Source organism: Haliotis cracherodii, unplaced genomic scaffold (assembly GCF_022045235.1).
Source record: "Haliotis cracherodii isolate W230 unplaced genomic scaffold, xgHalCrac1.p SCAF_2, whole genome shotgun sequence".
Classification (NCBI taxonomy): Eukaryota; Metazoa; Mollusca; class Gastropoda; order Lepetellida; family Haliotidae; genus Haliotis; species Haliotis cracherodii.
This window is the reverse complement of record NW_027266275.1, coordinates 47,180,557-47,198,379: the sequence shown is the minus strand read 5'-3', so window position 1 is coordinate 47,198,379 and position 17,823 is coordinate 47,180,557. Positions and strand designations below refer to the sequence as shown.

The window sequence follows — 17,823 nt, the reverse complement described above, 5'->3', positions numbered from 1 at the left end:
AAATTTGAATATTATGCGCAGAAAAAAATTACACCGTACCCTTTCAGCGAAGTCCGCCAAACAAACGGGTGATGAGAAACTTTGTCAGTACAAATTCGAAATTTGAGATAAAAAATCACCAGACATGTTTATTTACCGTTTAAATAGTATTTATTGTTCTGCTAGGCATTGTTTTATATCTAGGGATTAAGATTACCTTGTGTATTTTCTCGTAAACTAAGCCGGAAACAGCAATCAGCAGTACACACATTTTCTTGGAATCGACCGGTGACCGGATATGTATCCATTCTCTGTCAACTAAAGTTTGTTTCAAGGCGTCAATAGCGGTATTCTGACCGTGGTTGCTGTTAATAACGGTGAGTTGAGCGATCTTCCGATCGCTTCACACACGATTTCGCCAAAATTAATAAAAACAATATTAAAAGGAATTTTGAATAAAATTAATGAAATAAGTTACAAACATAAGTCCAGATATACAAAGAACACTTTTTATAGCCAGACAGTGTAATTACATGATTATTTTGCGTACTTCAGTATGGATTTGTTGACATGATATTTCCCGTGTTTCGTGCTCACGGTAATGTCTTTCCATGGGGGAAAAAAACATCCAAACTCATAATTCATGTATAATGCGCACCCCCTTCTACACAGCTGTGTTTTTTCGAAAAAAAGTATGCACTTTACTCAAGAAAATACGGTACATCCTCTCCATTCTTGGCCCAGTTCGTGGCACAGGAAAATGCACGAGTTCATATCAAAGAATTTCCACTGGCTGCAGAAATTGTCATCAAATCAACATATATGGATGATGGTATGAATTCTGTTGAAGATGAGAAAAAGGGTCTAGAACTCTATGAACAGTTGAAAAACCTATGGTCTAAGGCGGGTATGCATGCCAGAAAGTGGATGTCTAATCACCTTGAGGTATTAGATGGCACACCTGAGGGAGATAGAGTAAATGAGGTTGATCTTAACAGATGGCATTTGACATCAGTGAAAACTCTTGGTTTGTTATGGATAGCCCAAATGATTGTTTTACGTTTAGGGTAAACTTCCCTATAACACATGACAAAATCTCCAAAAGAGGTTTCCTCAGAAATGTTGCCAAAGTTTTTGATCCGTTGGGGTTCATTGCACCATTCATTGTCACTGCTAAAGTAATCCTACAAGAGATGTGGATGGCGGGACTCGACTGGGATGATGAAGTAGATGAGGCGTTGAGAAACAGAATAGAACAATGGCTAGGAGATCTAAATTATCTAGAGACAGTACAGGTTCCCCGTTGTCTTTGCAGTGATAAAGACATCAGTTCTCTGACTTTGCATACCTATGTTGATGCCTCACAGATTGCATATGGAGCGGTTGTGTATGCAGTTACTGCTTATCCAAATGGTGACAAATTGAGCAGAATAGTAGCTTCAAAAAGCAGAGTTGCGCCACTGAAAGCTGTCAGTATACCCAGATAAGAGTTAATGGCAGCGATTCTAGGGCTACGATTGGCACTGAATATCACCGAAACACTTGATGTTGACTTGAAACAGGTGATATTCTGGTCAGACAACATGAACGTGTTATGCTGGATTAGACATCCTCAGTTGGATGACAATGGGATCATGAGGTTGAAGGAACGTTTGAAGTATGCTGAATACTTACCTCTAAATACATAATTCCCAATCATTCTGCCCCAAAACAGCTGGGTGACAACACTTATTGTCAAGCATTATCATGACGAAGGTAAGCATGTTCCTGGAACGAACCAAACATTAGCTTCACTTTCAACAAGGTACAGGATTATCTCTGGTAGAGAAGGGATTCGGTCATGGGAAAGGAAATGTTCACGGTGCCTATTGAATAAGGCAAGGCCAGTTCAACCAGTTATGGCTCCTTTGCCGAAAATGAGAATGGGAGTTTCACTTCAAGGTTTTACACAAACTGGGGTAGATTATGCTGGGCCATTCATGACCATTTAGGGTCGAGGTAAACATTGACAGAAGCGTTACCTCTGTCTGTTTACATGCTTGTCGACCAGAGCCGTTCATTTGGAAATGGACTCTTTTCTAATGCCTTTTATCGGATGATTAACAGAAGAGGTCTTCCTGAGTTGGTAGTATCTGATAATGGTACCAACTTTGTTGGTTCGGTCAAGGAATTGAAGGAGCTGTTCCTACTCCTTGATGAGGATGCAGTGAGACGTTCAATTGCAAACAAAGGGATCAAATGGCGTTTCAATCCTCCTCATGCATCACATTTTGGAGGGGTGTTTGAATCCATGATAAAAGCTGCTAAGCGTGCCATTTTTTCAATCCTTAGTGCCGGTGATGTCACAGATGAAGAGTTGATGACAGCTTTCACTGGAGCAGAGGCTCTTATCAACTATCGTCCGTTGACGTACCAATCTGCTCATCCACAAGACAGTACACCTCTCACGCCAAATCACTTCTAAAATGGCCAGATTGGTGACGTGTTCGCACCTGACAAAGTTGACACAACAGACTTCAATCCACGCAAACGGTGGAGAAGAATTCAAGAATTGGTTCGTCACTTTTGGCACCGGTGGATGAGAGAATGGCTACCAAGCCTCAACACCAGAAGAAAATGGCACACTCCTCAGAGGGATTTACAAGTTGGAGATGTTGTCTTAGTAATATCTCCCGACACGCCATGGGAAACTGGCAACTTGGCAGAATATTGAAGGTCTATCCAGGAAAAGATGGCCATGTTTGTGTCGTTGATATTAAGACAAGACAGTCAGTAGTGAAAAGACCAGCAAACAAAGTATGTCCACTGGAATGGGCTTCTTCGAGTGAAACAAATGGTCTTGATTAGCTTTCAGGATAATAGTTTTCAATCTATGATTGACAGAAGTCAATCATGGAAGGGGGTATGGTTTGAAGACATGCCAAAGAGGGAACAGATAGCGGAAACGCATCTTGCTTCGCGGAAAAAAAGTATAGCATGGCATGGGCTGTCCGAGCACGTGCGGAGCGGGGAGATCGGACTTGCTTGAGTTAACGTCACTTTAGACGTCGTCGCGATAGGACGTACATCTGTCAATTTGTTTTGATTGTTCAGCTCGATGGGACGCATCATCGTCACTATGGTTTGAGATGTCGTCGCAATAGGATGTACATCTGTCACTTTGGTTAATAGTTAATATTCCACTGCGCAACATTGCATGATTACTGAGGTTAAGTAGAATGTTATCATAATCACAATTAGTGTGTGAATGGAACTATTATAATATAGTGTTTTCAATTAAAGTGTTTCAGATATCATGAAAATAGCGATGTACAATACAGAGGTCTCTTTCTTATCACTTAAGTAGAGTCATTTTTAACATTTTATGTGTCATCTATGCAAAGAAATGTACTGTAAGGACAATAAAATTATGAACAGAGAACTTTTTTATTTAAAAAAATCATTTCCTTGTTATTTCTTGTCATTAAGAAGTTAATCATGATGAAATACATATCATTTCTGGCCTTTTATCGCCTACCTGATGTTGCCCCACTAGATTTACTTCATTATAACTGGAACATAAAAAGCCAGACCGCTAAGGTCTCAAGTCTTTTTTTAAAATTCAGCATCAAGTTGCAAATTTGTACAAAGTTAAAGCTCATTTTAACACTGAACACAAATGATTTGTGCAAACACAACAAGCAATGAGATAGAATGTAAAATATTCAATATACATGATAAAAAACACATACATCATAATGGTTTTGGGAATTTGGGAGCCGATTCTTATCACAAACAAGGGCTGACCGAGAGCTAGGTGCTGTCCTGGAGCCGCTACGAGGCTTGGACAGTGGTCTGCGGACCAGGGCTGTGACCTGAGCTCTAGTGATAGCTTATTACAAGGAGAGGGAATGACAGAGAGCTAGGTGAGGGTCCTGGGGATGCTGCGGTGGCTTGGATGGTGGTCTGCGGACCGGGGCTGCGACCTGAGCTCTGGTGTAGACTTGGGGGAGAAAAGGACACTCTAGATGAGTGGAAATAGCCCAAAGCAAGTGATTGAATGGGTATCCCCTTACAAGAGTGAGTGCCCCCAAGTTGTGCAAGGTGTGGTAAGGAAAGTACATGGTGTGCAACAATATACAGAGGGATCACAAGATACATCAACATCGTACAAATGAATAGACCAAAAAAACCGATTCAACGTAGCTGGTCGTAGATGTCACCCTAACTAGGTATTTTTGGACAAGTAATTAAAGACAACTGAGCATTCTTAATAACATCCTCTGGGGTGTAAATATAGCGTGTAAAACAGTCTGACTGCCATCTGCCCAGTGTCTTTATAAGGTGATCTTCCATACGAACAGTTGCAGCAGAAGTCGCTGCCCCAATGCAAAAAGAGTGTCCAGAGTATTTAGTTGCGTCAAGGTGTGCATGTTTCATGGTCATATTAAGCCATTGCAGGAACATGGTACGGGAGATGGCTTTTCCAACACAGTCAACAAACAGAGGATCACTGTCCCTGGAACCATGTGATAATCTTACTTGTTTCAAGTGGTTCAAATTGGCAAAAGGGAAAATGGTAGTGTGGTTGGCAAACAAGAGAATGACCACACCCTGTCTAAAAATGTCTGTCTTTGAAGCTTTGAGCACCAGAGTACACTTTCCAGTATTATGGTCTATGGGGACATCAGATAGGCTTAAATTGGTACTAGCATCAACGTCACGAGAACATGTGAACTCAGCACATCGTAGAAAACCAAAGAAGGCAGTGGTACACATGACCTCCATTACCAGATCATTGAGAGGTCTGAGCACCCCTTTTCGTAGTGTACATACAATCTTCTTCAGAACATCGTAGGTTATGGGTAAGCGTTTAGGCACACCCTGTTGTTGTAGTTTCTTGTATCCATGAAGTAGAGTTCGTAGCTGACTTATCCCACCAGTAGACACTAAATCAAACACTGTATGCACACCTGCCTTCAGATAGGTAAACCGAATATCCCCAAGATAGGATTTGACAGTGACATACTGTAGTTTTGCCTCACCGAAACAAAAGGCTACATATTGGTGCAGTTTGTTGTGATTCTTCCCGAAACAAGTTGAGCAAACATGCAGAAAGTTGCAGCAAATACGCATGCAGCCACTGTCATTGAAATTGTTGCAAACCTCCTGTCCCTGGTACCATATTTTCTGTCGACCATGTGAATCTGTGGAGCTGTTTGCAGTCCTTGTAACATTCTTATTTCCCCAAGGTATGTTGTGGGCTGACTTGTTCGCAGGTGTTCGTCAACACAGATGGACATGTCGCCGAGTCATGTCTGATGCTACTGCACAGGTCACATGACCTACAGCGAAGGCCAGAAGTACAAGTGGTATAAATTCTGGTGTCCGGAACGCCCAAGGTGATGTGCATACCTCTCTCAGCCAGAGCTGCCAAACAAGCTGCGAATCTCTTATGGTATTCATAATGTACATGTCCTCCATATGAAGTGTGGAGTTCCACCACTGTACGTTCATGTTGCCCTAATTGCTCTCTCCTATTTGGCCAAGCTTTACAGAAAATATCCTTGAATATCTTGAAAGCTCTGCTGAATTCAGCAAAGTTCAAATTCCTGGTGGTACATGGGTCAAGTTTTAACCGTTTTTGCACCAACCTGTCTCTTCAGCAAATATATAATCACCTGATTCTTGACATCTTAACAGGAGAGAAGCCAAATTTATATATTTACCTTGGTGTATTTGACACTTGGTACTTTCATCAACAAAGCTGACATGGGGCACAGAATCTGACAAGACACATTGCGCTGGACTGGTCTGTGACATAGGCAAGGCTATGTTTTCTCCACTGGGAGCTCCAGAGGATAGACGCTGGGTAAGGGATGCAATCATATGTCTCATTTCTCTCACGGCTCCCATCAATTCCACATTTGCTGACAATAACTGACAATAGAACTGTCAGAATTTCCCGCTGTTTACATGTCTGTACAGGGGAGTAGCGACACAGTAAGGAACAGCATGTACAGACGACACTGAGGTATCAGGGGAGGCATGTTGAACAGTGCTGACCCCTCCACTGACTGTGTGGTTCTTGTTAAAATTCTCCTTGTACAGCTGTAAGATCGTCTTTCTCCCCACGATGCAGGCACTGTGATATCCAAGGAGCGCAGCCTCTGTCTCAGGTCAACTGTTCTGTACCTGTCGCACTCGCTCTAACCTGTGACCCAGCATGGCAACAGTTGTCGGAAGTTTCACTTGTTGCGGATAATTTTTTTTTGACAGGAACAGCTGTCCTGGTTCTCCTTGACGTCTGTTTCGGTTCCATTGTCGGTGTTTGAGGTCCCTTGCTGACATGCAGGAGGTGGTGTGTGCAAGCGGCAGTAGGTCATGATAAAGGTATCGCAATTATTATAGCGAGTCTTGTTGTCCTTCTAGCTTTGGGAGAGGAATGGACAGACACAGGGCTAATGGGTAAATATGGGGGAATTTGAAACCTTACGGGGGATAGTTGTAGGCACTGGACATGCATGTAACAAGTAGAAACAAAATACATTGAATTTACACAAACCACAATATTAAATTATCATAATTAGTAAAATCTAAATATTTCTTACATTTGTATACTTATTTGTAAACTTGTATACTTATGCATTACTCCTTAATGCATTCACTGCTTACCTTAAGACAACTAAAAGGACAGTGCAACTGCGAAGGTCCTGGGTGAAGAAATAAAGTAGTTGTTCTGAAGTACCAATTACTGACCTTCCGTCGCTGTCCTATGACCTTGATGACACCTAAGGTCATCTTCACATCACTGCCTGTCGCCCAAGCTCTTAGAAAAACATACTTTTGAGGTTTCTGAAGCCAAAGTGGCAAAGTGGGGAGGCAAGTCTTGCGACAGGTGGGCCTTAAGTGTAGTTATACAGGATAAGTATACAAATGTAAAAAATATTTAGATTTTACTAATTTTTTTACTTATCCTGCATTACTCCTTAATGCATCTGCATCGGACGGTTTGGAGGTGGGTAAACCTTCAGAATACAGAAACCTCAATAATTCACACCCTGCAATATGACACCAGTTGGTCGATAAACCGTGAGAGGAAAAGTTCAGAAAAAACGCCATTACGGTAGGAATGTTAAAAAATTAAAAAGATTGAACATAGCAATAAAAGAGAAATTCCCTATACACACTTAGTAATAAAGAAAATAATAGCTAATCAGCTAATTCTTTAATTACTACGTCATAAAGCCATCGTTGACAAACAAGATTGTCTAATATTCTTCCACTGGCGGCTACTGAGTCACTGCACATGGAAGTAGACTGGCTCTTTAAAGGGCGAGTTCATTATTTGCGTCAGGGGTTGGTAACCTGCTGGGTTACAATCAGCGGGCCAAACTTCACACGCCTTCGACGTCCTCGAGAGCCACAATGCGAAGATAATGACTGAGGAAAACCTATGTTGAATCTCCAGAAATATCCTTCAGTGAATGTTCCAATAAAACAATTGCTGTGTTGAGCCATGGTAAGGCTAACGCCCTGAGATCGTGATGGTAATTTGCTCTCAGCGGATTTCGTTTGGCGATCTCGTATGACTGAAGGATTACTGTGCGTAACCATTGAGATATTGTGTTTGCGACTTCGGTTGTGGACATAGTAAACACGGGTATAAGTAACCGCTTCCTCGAACCACCGCTAGTCTTGGAGCGGCGAATGAAAACTCCCGCACCGAGCCCAGAAGAAATTCACCTTCACACAATGGTCGATATTGGTGGGATGGTGAAGGAACGGTCGGGTTGGACTGGTAGTAGATTTTAGCAATAAAATCCCAGCATAAGCCGATGGAGTACCGCTCCGTGCGTCCCATGCTCAAAACGGATCCGGGGTGTCGATCACATGTAGCGCCGCCGTGGCTAATGCCAAGAGAAACTATTGTTTTCTTGGTTGGGTCATAAAATGAGGATGCATAGAGGGGCTCGAAGGGGGCCCTTGCAAACCTCGAACCCTTTGCTGTGAGGGTGGAAGAGTAGATTGGACCACTGTGGGAGGGGCGCAACCAAGGCGAGAACAAGATACCTTGTCTCTTTGATCCCCTGTGTCACCTTGGGAAGTAAAACTGGTGGCAGAAAAGTGTATGCTTTAGGCCCTTCCCAAGGGATACTAAACTCGTCCACCGCCCAAGTCTGCGGATCCGGTAACGGGGAGCTATACGTCATGAGTTGGTGGTCTAGGTAAGTAAGAAACAAGTCAATGTTGGGTGCCTGAACTTCTGAAGCAGTAACTGGAATGCTTCTATGAAAAGTTTCCACTCGGTGGGAGCCACCCTGTCTGGACGTGATAAGGTATCGGCCAGTATGTTTCGACATCCGGGGATGTGCTGAACAATGAACTGTAGTTGCAGCTGATCCACTAGATGGAAAAATCTGAATGTCTGTTGAAGTAGAGAGTGGGAGTGTGTTGTTCCCTGATTGCACAGGCACCACACCACAGTGCTGTTGTCTGTGGATATTGGGAGTTGGGCTAACTGTAGTTGATTCTGCCAATGTGATATGGCCAGAATTAAAGTTTCAAACTCCAAGTTGTTTATGTGCCACTTTCACTGAGCGCTGGACCATAGCCATGAGGTTATCTGGTCTTGTAAGTGAACACCCCACACCTGAAGTGGGGGCATCCATGAACAGGTGTATATTCGGGGAAAACCTGAATAAAGAGACTCTGAAGACATTTAACACCACCAATTGAGGTAAGGCCCTAGTTTAGCCGGTAGAGTGATGGCCTTGAGTGGATCCTGACTCTTGATGTAAGGGTTCAGGAAAAAATGAATTGGTCGCAGTTGAAAGCGGCCCATGCTAGTTAAGTCCTGTGCCGAAGTGATTAACCCTAGCAACACTTGCCATTAGCAAAGCGTGTGTGGTTGGTGTAGAGCAGATGACAATAGCCTTAGAAACTTGTGCCATCTGTCCCTCGGTACAGATAGGAGATCCTGGTCTGTCTGGAACAGGCCTCCTATGAACTGAAGCCAATAGGAAGGAGATGGATAGTCGAGACAGATCAAGAATCAAATGTATTGATGTTGATTATGAGAGGTCTCAACATGGTGAGGCAGCAATAATGTGGACGCTTCAGGTAACGTTCGTTGAACACGGAGAGATTGTGTATCATTCTCATCTTGTCTGGGTCCTTCATGGGTACCAGGCAGATGTGAGGATAAAACCCTGGTGTAAAGACTGGGTTTGTGAACCAACTCTACAGCTCTTTTAACCAAAAGTATGTCCATGTTGGATTTTCCAAATCAAACTTTGGTCAACGGTGGGGTTACCTCTACGTGTATACAGAGACCATGATATAGTACGATGAGTACGTATCGTCCTTGAGACTTGTCTCTGCCACGCCCTTTCCTAGTAAGGGAATACTGGTCTTCCTTGAGGGATGCAAGTCTAGGCTTATAATTGCCTGACTGGCCAGCCCGCTGGCGTGCGTGTCTGCTATCTGTTCATTGAAAAGATGACCAAGGTTGACGTAGTAGCCTCCCCTGAAACCAGAATCTCAGTTGGAAACACTGTATAGTATGGGTGTAACGGTAATCTCCGTCAGAGCGGTCTCAAGATGAGTTGTCCTGTTGTCAATCTGACGCTGTAGTAAAATCACCATAGTTTGGAAGTGATCTAATCAGATAGGGCAATCCTCTGATAGATCCTGATCCCTCGCTAATATTGACGATGTTGGTGGCTTAAATGACGGAGCAAATGTGAGTTTGAAGAAGTCTTCCTCCAATGACCTCGTGGTGTCCCTCTTATTTACCCTGTTACCAGGGCAGGGCGTTACTGACACGAGATGGTCTGCTACCCAATCGGGTACTTGTGCTAAGCCGGTGATCTGCTCCGGTGTGTAGTGCCTTCCCTATCAGCAGGCTTTGATGACCCACCTGGATAAGGAGTCATGTGGCGATGTTCCTGTACTTACTGCCCAGCGATGTATGCTGTACCAGAAAACACATTAGGTATTTGGTATACGTTAGGCGCAGATGTAGTCGCTTACACTTGTGCCAAGGATGTTGGTACATCGCTAAGCTGATCATGTGCCTGTTGCGTAACCGAGTACACTGTAAGCTCTTGGGGTGATGTCATTGTAGAGACCTTGATTGGTACGCAGACGCTGCGCTCAGCGCAGGTCTATGAGACAAGGCTCATCAATGATTGTTGACGCCTGAGCGTACATCTGCTGCGCCGGATATGTTGGAACAGCGCTAAGCTGGTGGTGCGTCGCTTGCGTAGTAGAGGCGCTTGGGTAGTAGTCAGGCGCTGCGTTCGGCGCAGGTAACTGAGACACAAAGCTCAAAGGTATTGACTGGACCATGGCTTGCGTCTGTGCTACCCCCATCATAGCATCTTGAGACGCTGGTGCTGTCGCCGGCGCCACAGATTTAACATATCTGGAAGTGTACAGCGGCTGAAAAATAGGAGCAGGTACGATACTCACAAAATCCTCCGGTATTGTTGATTTCGGCGGAGGGTGTACTTCTGCAGTCACAGTTATGGGCATCATATTACCCTGCCGATAATAACGGCTGGGTGATAATGACCGAACTATGTCCTTCGCTATTCCGCGATTGTGACATTCCTCTCGTCTCACGACAGGATTACTTCAAAATATGATTGTGAGTAACATGCTTTTATATTGTAAAACTCGTTGGCTAGAGATTTACACAAAAATTACATTAAGAATTTGGCGAGTGCATGCCGAGGAACGTGGATAAAGATCTTTGGGCGATTTTTTTCCACGACAATATGTACAACACGCAAACATAAGTTATGCAATTAAATCATTGTTGATGAAATGGTACTGGAAGAATGCCGTAGAATTGAACAATAATCTATTGGCAAAAATACGAGTTGAAAGTGTATACAATATTTTTATATCACAACTCAATGTAAACCAAAGCTATTTACTTTTAGATTTTGGCGAACACATATGTGTGTAAGCAACCGACGTGGATGATAATCTTGGTAAGATTTTTACCATGACAATAAGTACAATCATGCAAACATAGGTATGCAATTAAAGAATTGTTGATGAAGTGGGACTGGAAGAGAGCAGTAGATTTGATATTAATCTATCGGCAAACATATTTCTAACAAGTTGAAAATGTATAGAATAATTTATATATACGCAACTCACTGTTACGCCAAAGCTAGAAGTATTTAAGAACACAAGAATACGTTATACATATGTAGCTGAAAATTGTAAACAATTTGACTACCTTGGCAGGAAAACGATTGTAAAACAATTAAAAAATGGCGGCAAACAACAAATATGTGGCAGGAAAAAAGACAAGAGTCTTTCCACGCCTAATTAATTCACATAAAACTACACAACATGGTGAAGTAATATGAAAAGAATATATCACCCATCACAGATAAATTTTAGGATTGTAGACGAAAACTGAAGGTCTAAATTATTCCAAAAGGAGAGCTCTGCTGGGACAAGTCCTTGGTGTGCTGCGACAAGCAGTGATGTGAAGATGACCTTAGGTGTCATCAAGGTCACAGGACAGTGACAGAAGGTCAGTAATTTGGACTTCAGAACAACAATTTCATTTCTTCACCCAGGACTTTCGCAGTTGCTGTCCTTCTAGTTGTCGTAAGGCAAGCAGTGAATGCATTAAGGAGTAATGCAGGATAAGTAAAAAATTGTAAAAAATAATTTATATAAAATCTAAACGTCACCATTTCCTTCATAAATTTGTTTACTCTGTTCTACCCGACTTTTGTTATCACCAATAAACTTTATTTGACACGCTTTCTGTTTTGTGAGTTTTAGTTCAGATAAAGGATTATCTTTCATTTGAGTTCTACATACCATAAAATTTTGAAGTGTAACTTTAACCCATACAAAGAGTTAATATTATAACATGATTCACACTATAATCTATTTTAATGCAAATCTTTTTTAACTGAACATTTGGTTAATGGACCTCTGTGTCATGACAACATTACACAATGGTTTTAATCAGTTATGAACTGATGATATATTTCTTCTTTGAGTGGCATTTAGAAGTTGGTGTGATGAGTTCTATGGATGAACAACTTCTTTATTACAATAAGTGCGACATTTCGGTGTAGATCCTAACACCTTTATCAAGCAAATGATGGATAGTGCTTACTTACTTACTTACTTTGGAGATTTAACGTGCGCTTTCCGACTGATGCGTATTTCGCACACGGGCCCGGCCAGGCCATTCAATGAGTTTCCGAAAGGGGCGAAAGTGGTCTGTGCAACCAAAGAGGGGGGTTTAGGGGTTGCTTATATAGAATTTGGGAATTTTGAGATTTGGAATAGATGCCGATGGGGTTGGGGAGGAGAACTAAGGGAGCTGGGTATGGTGGATGTTTGTTTGTTTATGTGATTTTGATTTGGTAGGTTATTGTGTTTTTAGATGCGTTTTATTAGTTCCGTGTTTATTAAGAATACGCCTAAGGCCTTGAAGTTTTCTAGTTTATTTTGTGGGTTTAGTATTGCTTCTAGAGTGAGAGCCTTGTTTAGATTGAGGGTGGTTTGTAATGCGGTTCGATGTGTTAGGTAGTGTGTGCAGTGGATGAGTGCGTGTTTTGGGGTTTCTAGTTGTTTGCAGTGTGGGCAGTTACCTGTAGTGTTTTTTTAAAAAAAATTTAAGTGGTTATTTAGGTTGGTGTGTCCTGTTTGGAGTTTAGTGATTACTCTGTCGTTTTTTTTTATGGATGGAGAATTTGGTTAGTGGTTAGCTGAGCACTTTTTTGATTCGGCTATTTGAGTTTAGATATAGGTTATGCCATTTTTGTGTGATTTTTTGCTTGTTTACACTTTTAATTTCTGATTTTGAGATGGGTAAGTTTAAGCTTATTTCTGGGATTTTGAGGGATAGTTTAGCTGCTTTATTGTGAGCAGGTATCCACAAGAAGGATATTTGTTTGCCTGCCTTAGTTAGGTCGTTGGAGCTTTTAAGTATTTGATTTATTAATTTAGGTCGGTTTTTGGTATTTTTGTTTTGGAGGGCTTGCAGTCCACTTAGGGAGTCGTAAGTATTAGGATTTTTTTGTGTTTTTTTGATTCTTGATTATGGAGGGCTGAGGCCATGCCCATTAGTTCTGCCGTGAATATTGATGGGTTGTTTGGGAGTCGGAAGGATTGTGTGGTTTTAGTTGGTTGTGTGGTTGTGTTTGGAGGTCGGATCTGAGGATCCGTCCGTGTAAATGTGAAACCAATTTGGCCAATTTTCGTGTATGTATGCTAGTGTGGTGGTTTTAGCTATGTTTGGGTCGGTTTGTTTATTTATTTGGCTAGCTAGTGTTGTATCTATTTTGGGTATTTTAAGTTTAGGGGTGAAGATATTTGATTGTTTGCAGTTTTGTTTAAGATTTTTAATTTGGTGTTCATTTAGGTAGTTTGTTATTCTTTGGGATATTGGGGTAAGTAAGGGGTGTTTACGAGCTAGAGCTTGGTTTTGGGGGCTGATGTTTTGGTTTATTAAGTTTTGGATGAGAGGGTTTGATTGGGACGCGGCCCAGAAATTTAAGCTTAGCTGTTCCCTGCGTAGACTTAGTGGCATTTCTCCTGTTAAGGCCTGAAGTGAGGTGTAGGAGGTGCCATGTTGGGTGCGTGTAATTAGTTTGAGAGCCTGATATTGTATTGAGTCAAGTTTTTTAGGGTGTTGTATATGGCGCAGCCGTAGTCTAGTTTTGATCTAATTAGTGATATGTAGAGAGAGAGGAGGGTATCTTTGGAGGCTCCCCAGTTAGAGCCAGTTAGGCATCTTAGGGTGTTTAGGTTTTGGATGTGAGCATCCCAGGTGAGATGTTCATCGAAAATAAGTCCTAAGAATTTGGTTTGTTTTTGAAATTTGATTGTTTGATTGTTTAGCTGGAGGATTGGGGAGGCGGGTTTCATGTTTTTATGTTTGAATACTATTCCTGTTGTTTTTTCTGAGTTAAGGGAGAAGCCCCATTTGTCAGCCCATTGTTGTATTTTATTAAGAGATTTTTGGATTACATTTTGGGCCATTTTAATGCTTTTAGTGCGGATCCAGAGGGCTCCATCATCCGCGAATTTCGATGTGTTTACTTTAGGGGATAGGCCCTCGAATAGATCGTTTATCATTATATTGAAGAGGGTGGGGCTGAGGATACTGCCCTGGGGAGTGCCATTTTTTAGGGGACATTGGTCTGATAGTGTTTGGTCTATACCCACGGTTATTTTACGATTGTTTAGGAAGTCCTGGATGTAGTTTATTATCTGACCTTTGAGTCCTATTTTTTGAAGTTTTTGTATTAGCTCGTCGTGCCATACCATGTCGAAAGCTTTAGAGAAGTCTAAGAAGATGCCTGTGGTATATCGTTTATTTAGTTGTCCTGTCTTAATATCTTGCTCTAGTCGGGCGAGGTTATCTAGGGTTGAGCGGCCAGGAGTGAAACCGCTTTGATCTGGGTTTATGATGTTTTTTGGGGTTATGTAATGTTGTAATCTATTTTTAGCCATTGATTCCATTACTTTACATAAGTTTGAAGTTAGGGATATTGGTCTATATGAGTTAGCTTGATTAGCTGGTTTATTAGGTTTAGGGATTGGTATGACTAGGGCCTGTTTCCAGGGAGTAGGAACCTGTCCGTTTAGGTAGATGAGATTGTATAGTTTGAGTAGTGCCCGGATTAGTTTTAGGGGGAGTTTTTTAATTATTTGGTAAGAAGTTAGGTCTAATCCTGGGGATGTGCCCTTTTTCCTGTTTTGGAGTACGTAGAGGAGCTCCTCCATTGTGTAGGGTTGGTTTATTTCCAGATTGTTATTGTTTAGTTCTTTTGTGGGTTTGTTTTCTGTTTTAAGTTTTTCTTGGAATTTTTGGCTGAAGTTGGAGTTACTGCTAACGGCCGAAAAGTGGTTGGCGAGATTATTTGCATTTTGGGCGGGGTTGGTTGAGTTGTTAATGCTAGGTGTTTTTTTATGTCGTTTTAAACCTCTAATGGCGTGGATTTTGCACCAGACCGTTTTGGCATCTGTACGGTTATTTATACCTTCGCAGAATTTTTTCCAGTCTTTACTTTTGGCTATTTGGACTAGTTTTTGAACCTGGTGGTTTAGTTCGTGGGCTAACTTTAGATGTTTGTAGTCGCGTTTTGCTTTATTAAAGGCTGATTTACGTTTTCGTCTAGTCTGTTCTATTTCCTCATTCCACCATGGTACCGTCGGTTTGCCTGTCTAAGATGTTTTGAAGGGGATGGAGGCTTTGGCTGCGTTTATTATATAGTCTGTTAGGTTTTTACAATAGGTTTCTGGATCATTATTTTCTATTTCGTTTAAGTTAGCTTTGTTGCAGATATCTTGGAATTGGTCCCAGTTAGCTTTATTGTAATGGAATTTTGGTTCTTGGTTTTTGTGTTTGGATTGGTACGTTTGTATTTCCTATAGTTATGTTTATGGGGAAGTGGTCACTACCTAGCGGGACGTCGTGCACTTCCCATTGAGTACTTTGAGCTAGATCTGCGGTGCATATGGTTAAGTCGATAGCCGACATTTTTTGGTTTATCTTATCGTACCTCGTGGGTTGGTTGTTATTTAGGAGTACTAGGTCGTTTGTTTCTATCCATTCGGAAATTAATTTGCCATGATTATTTATTTTATCATCTATGCTCCATGTAGGATGGTGAGCGTTAAAGTCTCCTAGGAATATAGTAGATTTATCGCTTATTCGGATTAGTTTGTTTAGATGCTCAGGTTGGACTTTTTGTTCCGCCCAGTGGTAAATATTTATGATGTTTATGTTTCGGTTATTTAATGTGATTTTAATGCCGTTGGCTTCTAGGTTTGGCGTGTCTATTTTTATTTCTTCGTAATTTATATCTTCCCTGATAAATATGATTAGTCCTCCTGCGGCTCTTCTTGTTTTTGGTTTAGCTCTGTCAGTTCTAACTGAGTTGTAGTTAGGTAGTGTAAATTTGGATTTTTTTTAGCATTTGGTTTCCTGGATACAAGCAATGTGAGGGCCTTTATTTAGTTTAAATTTAGTTTTTAGTTCATGGCCGTGGGAGTCGAGTCCGTTGGCGTTCCACTGAAAAATATTTAGTCCTTCCATTATTGGGTTCGGGTGATTGGTGATTTAGTTTTTAGTTTTTAGTCTATTCGGTGACTTGTTTTAGACGGAGGTTAAAGAGGAAGAAGGGTAGATAGGTTAAGTTTAGATTGAAAGCTACTTTGTGGAATGATTTCATGCTAACTTTTGGTGAGTTTTGACTATGCATGTATGCTAGGAGTAAGGTGAGGTTATTTAGGCTTTGGGTGTTGTCTGGTTGGGAAGTTTGGTTTGTTTTAGTTGGAGTAGTTTCTATTGTTTCCTCAGTAGTGGAGAGATCTTCGTCATCGGTTAGATTAGGGTTAGCTGTTTGAGTTTCCATGGGGGAGGCATGTGATGTTGGGGGTTGTGTAGGTGTTTGCAGGATGGGTGTAGCTGATGATTTCTTAGTGTTTGTGTTGTTTTGTTGTTGTGCTTGCTTGAGGGGGAGTGTTGTTGCCATGTGGGCTGTAGGGTGCTTGGATGAGGGTCGTGTTGTTTTGTGGTTAGTTTGCCATGCGGGGGGTGATGTTTTGGCCATGTGAGATGTGGGAGGGTTCGTGGTTGGTTGAGTGGCTGCTTGTGTGTGTGAGGTGGGTGCGGTTTCTTGGTAGGGGCCCCAGACAGAGCTGTCAGTTATGGGTGGGGTGTTTGTTTGTGGGATGGTGTTTGGGTGTGGTGTAGGGAGGAGTGGTTTAGATGCAGGTGTAGCAAATTTTCGTGTTTGGATTTTAGCCGTGTCTATGTTTATGTGTTTGTTGGCCTGTGTTGGGTGGATTTGCAGTGGATGCACCAGGGTGTGCATGTGCCTGTGCAGTGTGTTTTTGCGCATTTTTTACATTTAGTTTTACGGTATGTGCATTGGGAGGCAGTGTGGTTGTATTTGAGGCACTTTGAACATTGCTTAACCTGCTTTTTATAGGGTTTGACTTCTAAGTTGGTGTGGGCTCCGAAGGATATGTGTTTGGGGGCTTCAGGGAATTTAGCGGGGTTTTTTAAGTTGATTATGACAATGGAGGTTGGGACCGTTTTTCCGTTTCTAGTTGAGGTTATTCTACGCGTGCTAGTGATTAGGGGTTGAGGGTTTTGGTCTTGGTTTATGTTAGCTTCTAGAGAGTATAATTGTAAGTCCTTAGTTGTTTCCCTTGGGTTAACCCTAATTACGCCTCGTGTATATTGTTGCCAATTAGGTGTTTGTTTGATTACCGTGACGTGGAATATTTGAGTTATTTTATTTGCTGCGTTGTAAGATTCTCGGTTTGGGAAGATTATCTGGTTTTCTTTGTTGGCTTTTTTAATATTGTTGTAATTTAATTTTTCTCTTTTAAACCAAAGTCCTATTTTATCTGCCGAAAGTTCTAGTGAGAGAGTGGTGCCTGAGCCTGCGGAGAAGAAGTAGAGGGCGAAGGTGGTGAGGAAGGCGGCCGGGGAGGGTGTGGGCGATGGAGGTGGAGTGGATGTGTTGAGTTTGCGTTTTTTGGTGTTTTGAGGTGGCGAGTTAGCTGGTTTGGATAGTGCTAAACAACATAAGTATATAAACACTTATTGACATCTAAGTTTATACAGTGACTAGTTGATGGACACAGAGAGGTGATTAAGATAATTGGAAGCCAGTGGATGACTAATGAACACAGAGTATACAAGCAGAGTAAACAAGTAGACTGATGGAGATGATGGAAGCCACTGGATTAATTGGATGGACAAATGGATTTAGCAATTAGGTGATGGTAATCTAAATTATCAAATAATTTGATCAGTGACATACATATTTAGTAATAATTACTTTTGCATCC

The 17,823-nt window shown here is 41.7% G+C and overlaps 1 protein-coding gene and 1 pseudogene across 2 annotated transcripts in view; both read right to left on the bottom strand.

Annotated features, from left to right (window-relative positions):
* LOC139468152 (cyclin-dependent kinase-like 4) overlaps nt 1-17,823 on the bottom strand; it is a 493,691-nt gene that overhangs the window by 32,623 nt on the left and 443,245 nt on the right. The gene's annotated exons all lie outside the window — the stretch shown is intronic.
* On the bottom strand, nt 3,855-6,280 carry LOC139469033 (uncharacterized; annotated as a pseudogene).